Here is a 14,637-nt window from a genome sequence, read left to right as displayed (position 1 = left end):
TAGTAGGAATTATAATAATACAGACAACACTGGCCACAAAATCCCAGATTAAGTTGAGGGATACGGGTTTTTCAAGCAATGGTGGGACTGTGGATCTCTGCGCTGGAAGCACTAAGGATTAAGGAGGAAATGGGCAATCACTGATGGGCAGCGCCAGCTCACATAGACCCCAGTAGTAGGTGGGGTGTGTCTAAGCCAACCATGTACTAAGTTTTGGAAGTTGCATAATTGCTTTGTGTGCAGACCTGAGTCTATTACCCTCAATTCTACAATGACATCAAATACTTTCTGGTGCCAATACACCAGTGGTGGTGCCAATAGGGCTTATTCCATTTCCTCTACCAGCAAGAAAAAATGATTCTTCTGGAGTAGTTATGGCTTTCAGTAGTCCTGGAAATTACCCAGCAGCCAGCCTCCCTGTGATACCCTGTAGCTCTCTGCTTGCTTGGCAATCGTAAAGCAGGAGTGTGTGCAGGCGGCTGGGCTGAGTCCTGGTTCCAGGTAGTTCCCGTGACTAGGTGCTTTTTGTAGGTGCTCCTATACCTACAGGCGTGAGGTAGGAGTGGTGGCACATGGTGGGGGATCCCAAATGGTACCTTCATCCTTACATAGAGCCCTGGGGGTCCAGAGAGATGAGGGCAGCTTCTACTTTCTGGTACAGCTCATGTACAATGCCCCCTTTGTGGAACTTTGCAGATACTTCGATTACATAGCAAAATCATCATCATCGTCATCATCATCGTCATCATCATCTAGTGTCACATGTGGCTACAGACAGTCCTTGGAGCTGGGAGAATATCCTGTAGGCCACGTTCTGGGGGATGAGGCTAACAGTGTTGTTTGAAATCAGAAACTCTCACTCAGCTTCCTGGACAGCCCCAGGCGAGAACACTATGCATTTGGGTTTCTCCTGGCATATTCTCATGCCTTTTCCCAATAGTGCGTTCCCTGCAGGTAGCAGCTTAGTCCAACCTGATTCCAAGAAGAGAAGCTATGTGGAGAAGACCCACGACCCAGAGCCTCACGAATAAGAGTGATGCTTCTTTCTCTGAAGAGAGGGCAAGGGGGAAGATGTCACCGACTTCATGTTGTGGTTCCAGCTTGTCCCTCTCAGATAGGTGTTGGCCACTCTCCCCTCATTGCCTTGCCCTCTGGTACTGCATCACCTCTTCCTGTCGCCCCCTGCTTTCTGCCTTGCAGAATGCAAGCAGACCTACAAGTTCTCAAGACGGTGTGGTTTCCCATAGCCAGGGACTGTGAAAGGGGCATTGCTGGCCTCATACCAAGGGCATTGTCTCCACCGCTGCCTGCACCGGGCCATCCCCTGCTGGATCTTCCCAGGCTGGCATCCTCTGCGCCACCCTCTTGTATACTGAACACATCCTGTGTCTCTGATTCTCTGTGTTCTGGCACACACTCTCCCCCACCTGGAACATACAGACTCCATGCTGAAGATGAACAGCCCTTTCCAAGCTACATACACTTGGTCTCTTTCGGGTGAGACCCTTGCCTGGGAGGGCTAACTAAGTGTTTTGGTTTATAAGATCTCCTGCAGGTTCACAGGCCACATAGTGGTGAGTAAAAGTAAGTAAAAGCTGGTGAACAGTATCAAAAAGACTTTCCATCTGTCTCACTTAATTATGTTTGAAGGGACTGGTGGTTTCTTCCCCACAACCATCCACTGCTCCTTGGTTTGGTGTCAGGAGTAGGAGAAGCTGTTTCAAGGAATCTAATGTTCAGATCAATAGCAAAGGCTCTGAAAATTCAAAAATAAAATGTAAATAACATATAGAGTTATTTGTTTCTATTTATACACATATACACACACACACACATATACACACACACATATATACATATAAATTTTTAAAATTATTGTTCTAGTCACTTGTTTTTCAGCACATACAATTGAATGTGCTTCACAATGAAGCCTTCTGGAAGGTGAAGAAAACATTTAAAATTTCTAGTAGAAATAAAAAAGATCTTAAATCCTAGCGGGCAAGGGGAGGCTCTAAGTTAAGAAAGAAGAACATAACAAGTTGGCCTGTTAGGCCCCAAGTTACAGGGAATTGCATTGAGGAAGCGCGGAGAGTGGTCCAACACTCATGTGCTCTCCTTGATGGTGCTGTGGCCTATGTATTTCATGCAGCCGGTGCCACACTGCTAAGGAGCCCCTTCCACTGAAATCTCCCGTAAATGCCAGCATTGCTCAGTATTCTCACTCACAAGGCATCCTTCTCCCAAAGCTTCTGGGACTACTCGATTTCAAATCAAGAGGGCATTACAGCTCAAGCATTTTTTTGTATGGTATGTAAAGGTGGTCTGGGGTCAAAGTGCCTGGACAACAGCCAAAATACAAAAGTCATCTTGCTTGAGAATAGTCATGTCCTGGAAACTTCTAGAGAAATGGGATAACTGATTGGACCAAGGTTATTTGTTGTAAATAATATAGAGACAGTCTTGCTTTTTTATTTTAACCACCAGTAATGCTTTAATAACAAAAAGGCACCAGTCAGCTTTTACTAAGGCCAGCAACTTTCATGGTTTATCATTTCCTTCATGCTTTTTACAGAGATAAACTGGGGAAAAAATGTTTACTAAAGAGACAATAGTAACTCTAAAAATGCAAGTTCAAAACCTCAGTTTCTAAGTTTTTTAAGTCACTTTATTGAAATATAATTGACATACAAATAGCTGTACATAATTGAGGTATACAAATTGATGAATTTGGAGGTAAGTATACATCTTTGAAACTATCACCAAAATCTATGCCATGAACATATCCATTATTTCTAGAAGGTTCCTCCTGCCCTCTTTATATATTATTATTAATTGTTATAAAAACACTTAACATAAGATCTACTCTCTTTGCAAATGTTCGAGTATATAATACGACATTAACTATAGGCACTATGCTGTAGAGTAGATGTCTAGGACAAATTTTTCTTGACTCTGTAACCTTTACTAAAACCTGCCCATTTTCTCCTCCCCCTGACAACCACCACACTACTGTCCACTTCTGCGAATCTGACCTTTTTAGATTCCTCTTTAAAAAAAAAAAATTATCTGAGAGAGAGGGAGAGTGGGGACAGAGGCAGAGGAAGAGAATCTTCAAGCAGACTCCCTGCTGAGTGGGAAGCCCAACATGGGGCTCAATCATGCAACCCATGAGATCATGACCTGAGCAGAAACCAAGAGTCAGATCCTTACCTGACTGAGCCACCTTGAGTGCCTAGATTCCTCTCATATGCAGTATCAGGTAGTATTTGTCCTCTAGGGCTCGATTATTTTATTTAGCATAATATCTCCCAAGTTCATTCATTGCATTGCAAATTACAGAATTCCCTTCTTTTTAAAGACTGTATAATATTCCACTGTATGTCTATACCACATTTTCTCTATCCATTTTTTAGAGGAATCTCCACACTGCTTTCTGTAGTGGCTGCACCAATTGACATTCCCACCAACACTGCACAGGGGTTCCCTTTTCTCTATATCCTTGCCAACACTAGTTATTATTTTTTTTATAGTAGTCACCCTAAAAGGTATGAAACGATATTTCATTGTGGTATTGATTTGCATTTTCCTGATGATTAGTGATGTTAAGCACCTTTTCATAAGTCTGTTGGCCATTGGTACATATTCTTCAGGAAAATGTCTTTTCAGTTCCTTTGTCCATTTTTTAAATTGGGTTATTATTATTACTATATTTTTGCCATCAAACTATAGAAGTTCCTTGTATATTTTGGATATTAGCACTTTTTAATATTTTATCAGATTTTCTCCTATTCTATAAATTGTCTTTTCATTCTGTTGATGGTTTCTTTTGCTGGGCAGAAGCTTTTTAGTTTGTTGTAGTGCCATTTGTCTATTTTTGCTTTCATTGTCTTTGCTTTTAGTGTCACATCGAAAGAAATCATCTGCAAAACCAACATAAGAAATTTTTCTCCCATATTTTTTCTAAAAGTTTAGGATTTCAGGTCTTACGTGTAAGTCTTTGATTCATTTTGAGTTATCCTTTGTGTATGATGTAAGATAAAAGTCCAATTTCATTCTTTTGCATGTAACTATCCAGTTTCTCTGGGGCCATTTATGGAAGAGACTATTTTTTTTCCCATTGTGTGTTCTGGCCTTTTTATTGAAATTCAGTTGACTGTGTATGTGTGAGTTTATTTCTGGGCCTCTATTCTGTTCCACTGGTCTGTGTATCTGTTTTTATGCCAGTACCAAACTGTTTTGATTACTGTAGCTTTGTAATATATTTTGAAATCCGTAAGTGATGTCTATCTTTGTCCATCTTGCTCAAGATTGCTTTGGTTGTTTAGGGTTTTTTAAGTATTTGAAAGTACAACTCTCAGTGGTAAAAGCAAATATACAGACAAATACAAAATATTTTAGCACTGTAAAGGTGGTACGTAAGTCACTTTAACCCTAATATAAAAGTTAAAAGTGTTAGAATAATTATAACCACACAAATCTTCTAATGAATAACAACATTAAAAAAAGTAAATTATTTTTCAAGATTTTACTTAATTATTTATTTAAGAGAGCAAGAGAGCAAGAGCAGGGAGGGGGAGGAACAGAGGGAGAGGGACAAGCAGACTCTGCACTGAGTGTGAGCCCCACATGGAGCTTGATCCCATGACCTGAAACTACGACTTGAGCTGAAATCAAGAGTCAGATGCTCAATAGACTGAGCCACCCAGGCACCCCTAAAAAGTAAATTCTGATACAACATAAAATTTGTGTGTTGAACAAGTAAAGATATAGTTTTATATGCAATTGAAGTTAAGCTCCTATCAGTTTAAAATAGACTTTTATAGCAATAAGATGTTTTATGTTAATCTCATGATAACTACAAAGGTAAAACCTATAGTAGATACAAAAAAAAAGATGAAGAGAAAATAATCAGAATAATCAAGTCACAGAGGAAGAGATCAAGAGAGGAAAAGAACAAGAACTACAAATTTGAAAATAATAAAAATGGCAAGAATAAGTCTTCATCTATTAACTATTACTTTAAATGTAAATGAAATAAACACACCAATCAAAAGATATAGAGATGTTGATAAATAAGAAACAAGATCCAACTATATGCTATGTACAAGAGACTAATTTTAGATGTGAGGACACACATGGACTGGAAGTGATGGAATGAAAAAAAATATTTCATACAAATGAAAACCAAAAGAGAGTAGGGTTGACTCTACTTACATCAGATAAAATAGACTTTAAGACAAAACTGTCACAAGAGATGAAGAAGGTCTTTACATAATGATGAAAAGATCAATTCCAAAGGAAAATGTAACAGTTACAAACATACATGCACATGATATCAGAATATCTAAATATATGAAGCAACCACTGACAAATCTGAAGGGAGAAATAGGTAGTGATATAATAATAATAAGAGATATTAATACCCTACTTTAAATGATGGTTAGATCATCTGGAGATGAAGCACTACGGTACAGTAGACTTAAGCAATACTGGAGATGATAGGGACCTAACAAACATATGGAACATTCCACCCAAGAACAGAAGGATATACATTCTTGTCAAGCACCCATGGGACATCCTCCAGGATACATCACACACTAGATCACAAAACAAGTCTTAACAAATGAAAATACATTGAAATCATCCCCAGTATCTTTTGTGACCACAGTGGAATGAAACCAGAAATGAGAAATCAATAATAAAAGGAAGTGAGAGAACGCACAAGACATGAAAATTAAACAATGTACTCTTGAATAACCATTAGGTCATAGAAGAAATCATAAGGGAAATTAGAAAATATCTTGAGACCAGTAAAAATGAAACACAACCCACCAAACTTACGTGATGCAGCCAACGCAGAATTAGGAGGAAAGTTTACAGTGATAAATGCCTATGTTAAAAAAGAGGAAAGCTCTCAAATAAATAATCTCAATTTACACCTCTAGGACCTAGAAAAAGAACTAAGCCCAAAGTTAATAGAAGAAAGTACATTATAGAGATTAGAGCAGAAATAGAGAATGGAAACATATAGAAAAAATGATGAAATTGAGGTGATTTTTTGAAAAGATAAAATCGTCAAACCCATAGCTAGACTAGTGAAGAAAAAAAGAGACAAGACTCAAATAAATAAAATCAGAAAGAGGAAACATTAGAACTGACACCACAGAAATAAAAAAAAGTTCATAAAGAAATATTATGAACAACTACACAACAGCAAATTGGACAATTTAGAAAAAAAAAACAGATACGTTCCTAGAAACATACAAACCATTAAGATAGAGTCAAGAAAAAGATACAAATTCCAAGCTTTTTCAAAGGCATTGGCACAACTAGGAAATAATTCCAAAGATATTATATCTTCTAAGATTTTAACAAATGTTTCTCAGACAAATGTGTTCTCTCTCTCTCTCTCTCTCTCTCTCTCTCTATATATATATATATATTCACTTTGGAATGTTTTTAGTCCCACATTAATTTCATTTCTAGAAGGTTTCTGTCACTGTCAATAAATTACAGAGTCCTCCGAAGGGAGTTAACCAAGAGAGATTTTACAGTGTTGCATCTTAATTCGATAAAAATTAACCCAGGTTTTCCATTGCAGAGCACATTCAAGGTCAAACCCTTGCTAATATGTTTTACAATCTCTTCTACTCACGTACCCCTAAAATACTAATGTAAATGACAGTGATCTTTCAGGATATTCACCTCTGTTTCCCGTGGCTAGCTGGATTCCTCTTCTCTCCTAACACAGGCCTGCGTCTGTCCTGCTGGTGCGGCTGATGCAGGCCTCTCTGGCTCGTCCTATAGATGCACAGACACGCTTCTCTCCAACAGTAACTACAATGACAATCTGGTTGAGAGGTGTGTGGGGGAGAGAAAGATGTCACTGGAAATGCAACAGGAAGGATGTAAATGAAAGGATCAGGGAAGTGCAGCTTTCTGGGACAGGCTTTCCCAGCTTTTCCCTCCCTCCACTGGACTGGACGATGTGATCTTGGGAAGCTGACTCCCAGTCGCAGCCCCTGCATTAAGGGAAGGAAGGGAAAACAGAAGGGCGGGGGAATCAAAGGGGGAGATGAATTATGAGAGACTATGGACTCAGGGAAACAAGCTGAGGGCTTCAGAGGGGAGGGGGTTAGGGGAATGGGATAGCCCGGTGATGGGTATTAAGGAGGGCACGTATTGCATGGAGACTGGGTGTTATATGCAAAGGATGAATCATGGAACACATCAAAAACTAATGATATACTGTATGGTGACTAACATAAGATAAAAACAACAACCACAACAACCACCACCACAACAACCACCACCACCACAACAAAAAACCCAACTGTGTCCCACATCGTTGAGAGAGAAAAACAACACAAACTCACAAGCAAGTTCTCCGGGAATAGGACCTGCTGGTGCTTTTCCTTCCTGAGCAGATGCTAAGCCGGGACAAGGTGTTGCTCCTCACGCAGCATATGTGCTTGATGGAAAGAGTGTGCATTTCTATTTTAAATTTAAGTGAAGTCCCCCGAGTAATGCACAGGCTCACCTTGGCCTCTGTGCCCACGCACAGTACATAAAATTGGCAGTTTCTGCCTCAGGCGCCATAACCTCAAATGCTAAAATTGTCTTGAATGACTAAAAATAAATATATTCCCTAAAATAGGAACATAGGAAGTGTGCATGTGGCAGTTTGCCCTTGAAGATTTTAGGAGAGGACTTTAGGGGATTTTAGAGATTGATTTTGAAGATGACAGAGACCTTCTCATGGACTTCTGTAACAACAGTGTGCCTGTCTTAAAGTTAGGGAGTTAAAAAAAAAAAAAGAATGAAGAAAAAGGAAGAAAGAAAGAAAGAAAGAAAGAAAGAAAGAAAGAAAGAAAGAAAGAAAGAAAGAAAGAAAGAAAGAAAGAGAAAGAGAGAAAGAAACTGGAATCTTACAAGTATTAAGTCAAACCATAAGAAATTACTATTTCTGCAGGTCAAAAACAGTCAAATAATTTCACATATCTCAACTCATTTGAAGAGTTATGTAGGTTACAGTAGGCAATGATCTAGGTTGGATCTAAATTTAGGGAATTCTGAGTTAATCCCCTTGCTGTGAAGTGGTGACAGGCAATGAAACAAAGGGCCTCCAGCTAGTTCCACACGGTTTTTGTTTCCGGAACTGTGACAGAAAAGAGAAAACTTGCTGAAGCCCTAGAGATGGGGTTGTCAGGGAATTCTCTTTACAAGGGTCATGTAAAGTCCTTAGAACTACAGCTATGTGCAGATGAAGGATTTGCCTTCAATCTTTAATAAACAATAGAAATCTGCATCGGAGTTCATGCCCATTTGGGAAGTGGGAAGGTTCCAGTGTAAGCGCGGTGTCTTTGAGGTCACCCTGGTGGGGAGGGTGGCATTTCTGCTCATTGGCCTCACACACCGGAGGGGGGAGGGGACCTCTGCTCTGCGGGCGGTGCCCAGTGCTCTCCTGCACGCTGCATAGAAGATACACAGACCTGCCTCACAAAGGCACGCGGTGCTGCTGTGTACTGAGAACACCCATTAAATCGCCTTCCGCAAGAGGATCCTATCTGACTCATAATAAATTCATAATACGCGGGGCTCGCTGTACTCTCATGCTGACTCTATATTTGTCAGAGCGGTTTAACTCTGCTACATTACCTCCGCGCCACGTTCGGCTGCAGCCGGGCTGCACTTCTCTGCTGGGTCTGACAGATTTGTTTTTGTTTTTGTTTTTAAATAGAAAGCAGCCTCAGTATCCATGAAACAAGCTTTTAGACCCCTCTACCCTTGCATATGTAATGGGTTGTAAGTTGCAATATGGTTTCTTTCTTCTCTTTCTTTCTTTCTTTCTTTCTTTCTTTCTTTCTTTCTTTCTTTCCTTTCTTTCTTTCTTTTTTATAAACTGGTTATTGACTTTAAAAATCTTTGAAAATATTTACTAATTAAACATCAGTATACACAAAATAATAAGCATTTTGAAGTAGTCCTTTGGCATCCCTTTCATCTTCTGACCTGAGGGAAGTGGAGACAGCGCCCCACTGAAGTCGAGTTTCCAGGAGCGCCCCTAGACTCAGCCGCTCCGCAGCCCTAAAGCATTTCATTACGCCGCGCCGCGGTTTTCTCAGAAATGAATGGGAGTAATAACTCATACCTACATTAAGGAGTTGTTGGAAGTATTAACTGATAGCAAAACAAACAGCGCTCAGTAAATGTTAGCTATCAGGGTCACCATTAGGATCATTAGGTAAAGTCCACTTCATTTCTTGCTCTGTAACCACCCCTAAGCGATTCCTTCTCTCCGGATAGTGTCTTTCAGAGACAGATAACTAGAGACTTTCACTATGACTTGTTGCCACTAGTGTATATTTCCAAAGTAGCGACAGTGCACAAGGACTAAATGAAATACCTCACTTTTTCCAGAACCCTTCAAAATCACACACACTTTAAAACTATGGAATGTTTCAGAGCGCCTGGGTGGCTCAGTGGGTTAAGTGTCTGCCCGTGATCTCATAGGTCCTGGGGTTGAGCCACAGTCTGGCTCCCTGCTCAGCCAGGAGTCTGCTTCTCCCTTTCCCTCTGCCCCTCCCCCCATTTGTGCTCTGTTTCTCTCTTAAATAAATAAATAAATAAATAAATAAATAAATAAATAAATAAATAAAATCTTTCAAAAAATCCCTGTGGAACGTTTAATCCTGTTGGTCTCTCCACCAAGCAGTAAGTAAACAATCTTTGATTTTGGTCTCTGCTATTTTAAATGTTTAATGATAGAAGATTCTGCTAAGAACGTGAATTCATTATCTTGTGGCATTTTGTTCAGTAAAGTTGCCTTGCTGGAACTCATAATGATAAAAACCTCACACCTTAAGAGTAGAAATAGAAACAGAGATAAATAATTTTCCTTTCTCCGCATGGATGGCAAGAACACCAGTCACTTCTGTAAAAGCCGGTAATGCCTCTTAGGATCTAGCAGAGGGGAAGAAGGATAAAGAAAAAGAGAATAAGCTTCTGGATCTGAACATTCCCTTGAGTTAGAGAGTCAACTGTAACAGCTGGGCTGCAGATGCTAATGTCGGTGCATCCAGACCCCATTATCATTTAATGGCAATCAAACACTAGCTGGTGTTCAACTCTCAAATAAAGCAATGTAACATGGCTCTTTGATTCAGCACTTAAAAAAAAAAAAAGATGCTACAGAGCTGTGTGCACTGAGCTCTCGTAAGTCCTCCTTACCTTGCTGTGTTTCCTCCGCCATCCCAGCATCTCTATGAGCTTGGAATGTGTGCTTTGCTTTTCAGCGTCACTTTGTAGCCTGATCTAGGCAGCCTGCCTCATGTCTGCTGACCTCGGGGTCTGTTTTGACCAGCTCAGCCCCGCAAGTCTCAATGGGGCAGTGAGGGCTCAGAGTGTCTAAAACTTAAGCTGCTTTTGGAAACTGATAGCCGTGGCTTCATTGAGTTTGAATTATTGGGCAGAAGCTGCTTCTTCATTTTACCCATTTAGCATGAGGTGTTTGAATTTCACCTTTCACATTTTCAGCCCTATTTCTGTTATATATTTTCTGAGTATTATAATTCTTATGATCCATTGCTTTTTGACAAGATGACTCTCAAATCATCCCCCATGGAGAGAAGCATGGTCCCAATTTTAGAAATGGAGTAAAGAAATGGGTAACTTTTTCAAGAGACTGAGAATTGTTCTTGTTAAAAAATAATTTCTTCTCCACCTTGAGTCCTGAGCACTTTTTTTAAAAAAAGATTTTATTTATTAATTTGACAGAGAGAGACAGCCAGCGAGAGAGGGAACACAAGCAGGGGGAGTGGGAGAGGAAGAAGCAGGCTTCCAGTGGAGGAACCCGATGTGGGGCTCGATCCCAGAACACCGGGATCACGCCCTGAGCCGAAGGCAGACACCCAACGACTGTGCCACCCAGGTGCCCCTGAGTCCTGAGCACTTTAAATGCTATTATCTTTCCTTTCCAATAGGGCTTCTCCTGTATATTTTAAATATATTAATTCATGCACCGAAGATTTATTGAGTGACCACACACACACACAAAAAGTAAGTTCTAGAATTCAGCTTTAGCCTATTTCTTTTTTCTGCCTAAATTTCAATATCTTAATTAGCGTTACCAGATTTAGCAAATAAAAATACCAAGGTATTCAACTAAATTTGATTTTCAAATAAACAACAAATAAAAATTAAGTGGAAGTGTGTCACATGCAATATTTGGTACATATTGATCCTAAATAATTATCTAAAATACAAATTTGTTTGGACAGTCTGTGTTTTATCTGATAACCTGTGTTTTATCTGAACACCTTAATATTCAATGCTGAATGCTAAATTTTCCAGACTCAATCCTAATCTAATTTCCAATCAGAGAATAATGTTCATTTGAACCTCCTTCACCTTCCCAGTAACTCAGATTTAGAATTGTTTCCTTCCTTGTCCTTTAATTATCTCTCATCTGAAACTCAAACGTTAACAGTTACATTTTCACACAAATTATCCTAAGAAAGTGTCAGCAGAGAAAAGACAAATTTGTCCTGCTCATTTAAAAAATGTTCAGTCCTTGAGTACCTGCCTTCAATTGCTGTTTGTTTCTGACTTGACCTTTCTCTAGTTGTGTGTGGTAATAACAAAAGTATGTAACAGTGAAAAATGAGTAGAGAAGAATCATAAGCGGGAAGCAAAACAGACTCGTACAGTACTTTCATCCATCCATCACTAATGTTCCATGAGCTTTGTTGATAGCCTTTGTACGGTCAACTCAGGTTCAAGGTGAGCTACCAGTGTCAGTGGGAAAATGCAAAGTAAAGCAGACAGGCTGATTTAAGCATTTCAGGATATCAGGATATCCATTCAGGATATCACATAACTGATACATAAACTGCAAAAACATGGTGGTAAGTTTTTCCTCTTTGATTTATAATGCTTAGGAGTAGAGACATGGAATTAGTTTCTCATTCAACTACACTTCAGGTCATTTGTTGTGACAGCTTCCTAATTAAATTAGAATTAAAAGATTTTAAAATTAATACAAAAATGAAAAAAGTAGCTTATAGTTAAAAACAAATAATTTAAAAAGTAGCTTATGATTTTATTTTCTGGTATTTGCTTTGCTCTCTTAAGTATAGAGATGTGCTAGATAGGAGAGACATGTCTGAGTGGTTTTTTTCAAGCTATATTCACAGCAGAGTAGCTTTCAGAAGGCTGTTTGTGTGGATAAACATCTTAAAGTGGAGAATATGGTTCTGGATCTTGAATGTGATATCTTTTGAAGGGCGAGTCAGTGTAGAAGAAACTTAGAAAAATTGCTCTTTTCATAGACACGGACAAGCAATTATCCTGCTGAGTATCTTATTAAAACAATAGCTTTATTCGATATATTTCATAAACTCAATGACAATTTTTCCTTTAAAAAGCAAACTTGGAGGAACACCCAGGTGGCTCAGTCGGTTAAGCATCAAACTCTTGGTTTCTGCTCAGGTTGTGATCTCAGGGTCCTGGGATTGAATCCCGCATGGGGCTCCTTGCTCAGTGGGGAGCCTGCTTCTCCCTCTGCTGCTCACCCTGCTCTCTCTCTCTGACAAATAAATAAAATAAAATCTTAAAAAGAAAAAAAAGCAACTCTCAGGGCACCTGAGTGGCACAGTCAGTTAAGGGCAGGACTCTGAGTTTGGGCTTAGGTCATGATCTCAGGGTTGTAAGATTGAGCCCCATATCAGACTCTGTACTCAGCTCGGAGTCTGCTTAAGACTCCCTCTCCCTCTCTCCTCCCTCCTGCTCTCTCTCTCTCAAATAAATAAATAAATCTTAAAAAGTAAAAAGCAACTCTATTGCTAAAGAGGATTCTAGCTTCTGATAAAATATATATGGTCTTGCTACTGCTAAGACAGTAACAAATAAGGGATTGATTAGTGAACAATAAACACTATCTCAGATAAAGAATATTGCAAGTCCATCAACATTTCTTCCAAGGTTGATGTTGATCACTATAACAGCACTCCAGATGTCTTAAGGGTTAACTTGCTTCAAGTCAGCACACTCCAGGCTTGCTGACTTGAGGCCCTTCATCTGTAATAGAACTAATTTACTTCCTTTGAGATTTGCAGATCACTGGCCTTGGGGAATAAAGGACCAGAATGTTCTAAGGCCACAGAGGCCAGCAAGTCTGTTTCAATCCCCCATTAGCTTTCTGATTAGTGTAGTCATCTTTTAACAAAATGTTTTTCTTTTTTAAGCCACACAAATGACTTTACTGATCTGCCTTTGTGCCCTCCTTTGCAGAAAGAACAGAGTACTCTTGCACAAGCCCTGGGGCACCAAGGAACTAGAACTTCTTGCACAACCTCTGAGCACCAAGGTAACTCTGTGGCTGTCACCATGGAGTCTGCATGTAATCAAGAAATGTCATAGACCACCCCTTAACTGATTAAAACCCTTTAAAAATCTCTGAGCCAGAAACCTTGGACTTGGCTTTTGGACAAGAGTCTGCTTTCACCCCAGGAAGCCAGCCTCCTGAATAAAGTTCATATTCCTTTCCAATCAAAACTGTTCTCTTGAGTATTAACCTTTCAAGTGACAGGCAGCCAAACTTGGGTTTCGGTAACAATACTACAGCTTAACCATCTCCAGATGGATTCTTCTCAAGGGGACTGTATTGTGTGACCTGATTTGAGTATCAGTCTCTCAATGTTTAACAGTTTTTCCTATTAGAAATGTCTGAAATCTAAGCTAAATATTGCACATTTTTATGTAGCCCAATTCAACTTAATTCAACACAATTGCATGCTTGCTGGTGAGGGGTGGAGGGTGGGCACACTATACAAGGTACTAGGAGAATGTAATGAGCCTGTAATAGAGCTGAACTGACAGCACCTTCATGTAACCAGGCATGCAAAGCCAACATGAGTGAGGGTAATGAAATTGTAACATGCTCTGGGTAGCAGGTATAAGGATGGGGGTTATGTCCCATAAGCATCTATGATAGAGTATTTTTGGAAAGGATGAACTCTCAACCAGTAAAGAATGACCCTCCCTAGTCAGGGAGCACATGGGGAGGGTGTTCCAGGAGAAGAGACCAGATGGTGGGGCTGGGGAGCGGTTGGTCACCATGCTCCATGGTGGACTAAATGATTAATTATTGCAATAAACTCTCCAAAGTCAGGGACCGTATCTTATTCATCTTTAGCCCAAAGCCTGGCAGAGTAGCTGTGCCCAATATGGATTTTCAGTAGGAATGAATGATACCATCAGAGGCCCCATCCCTGCCAAGAAGAATAAAATTATGTTAAAAAGGGGCCAAGGCTTTGGAGGCTTCAACATTTCCTTCTAAAATGAAGGAAGGACATCCTCTTGATCCTTATCACGTGTTTATCTTTGGTTGGGGATTAGTTGCCTGCTTGCATCTCACTGATCAAGAAAGGGCCGGCTGTGGTTTGGTGGTATATTTAGAAACCACCCTCTTTCCTCCTGTGTGTCTCCTTAACTTTCACATAGAATATGTCTACTTCTGATACTTCTGGTCAACAAGTGTATGGGACTTTTTCCCCACAACTAGCAACTTTGCAACACCAGCGGGGTATCTTATGATTTAACTCAATTTGTTTCAATTCTCACACTATGCAGAGGTAA

This window comes from Ursus americanus, chromosome 7 (assembly GCF_024610735.1).
Source record: "Ursus americanus isolate L20-20 chromosome 7, mUrsAme1.1.p, whole genome shotgun sequence".
NCBI classification, from domain to species: domain Eukaryota; kingdom Metazoa; phylum Chordata; class Mammalia; order Carnivora; family Ursidae; genus Ursus; species Ursus americanus.
Note: the sequence above shows the minus strand (reverse complement) of the source record.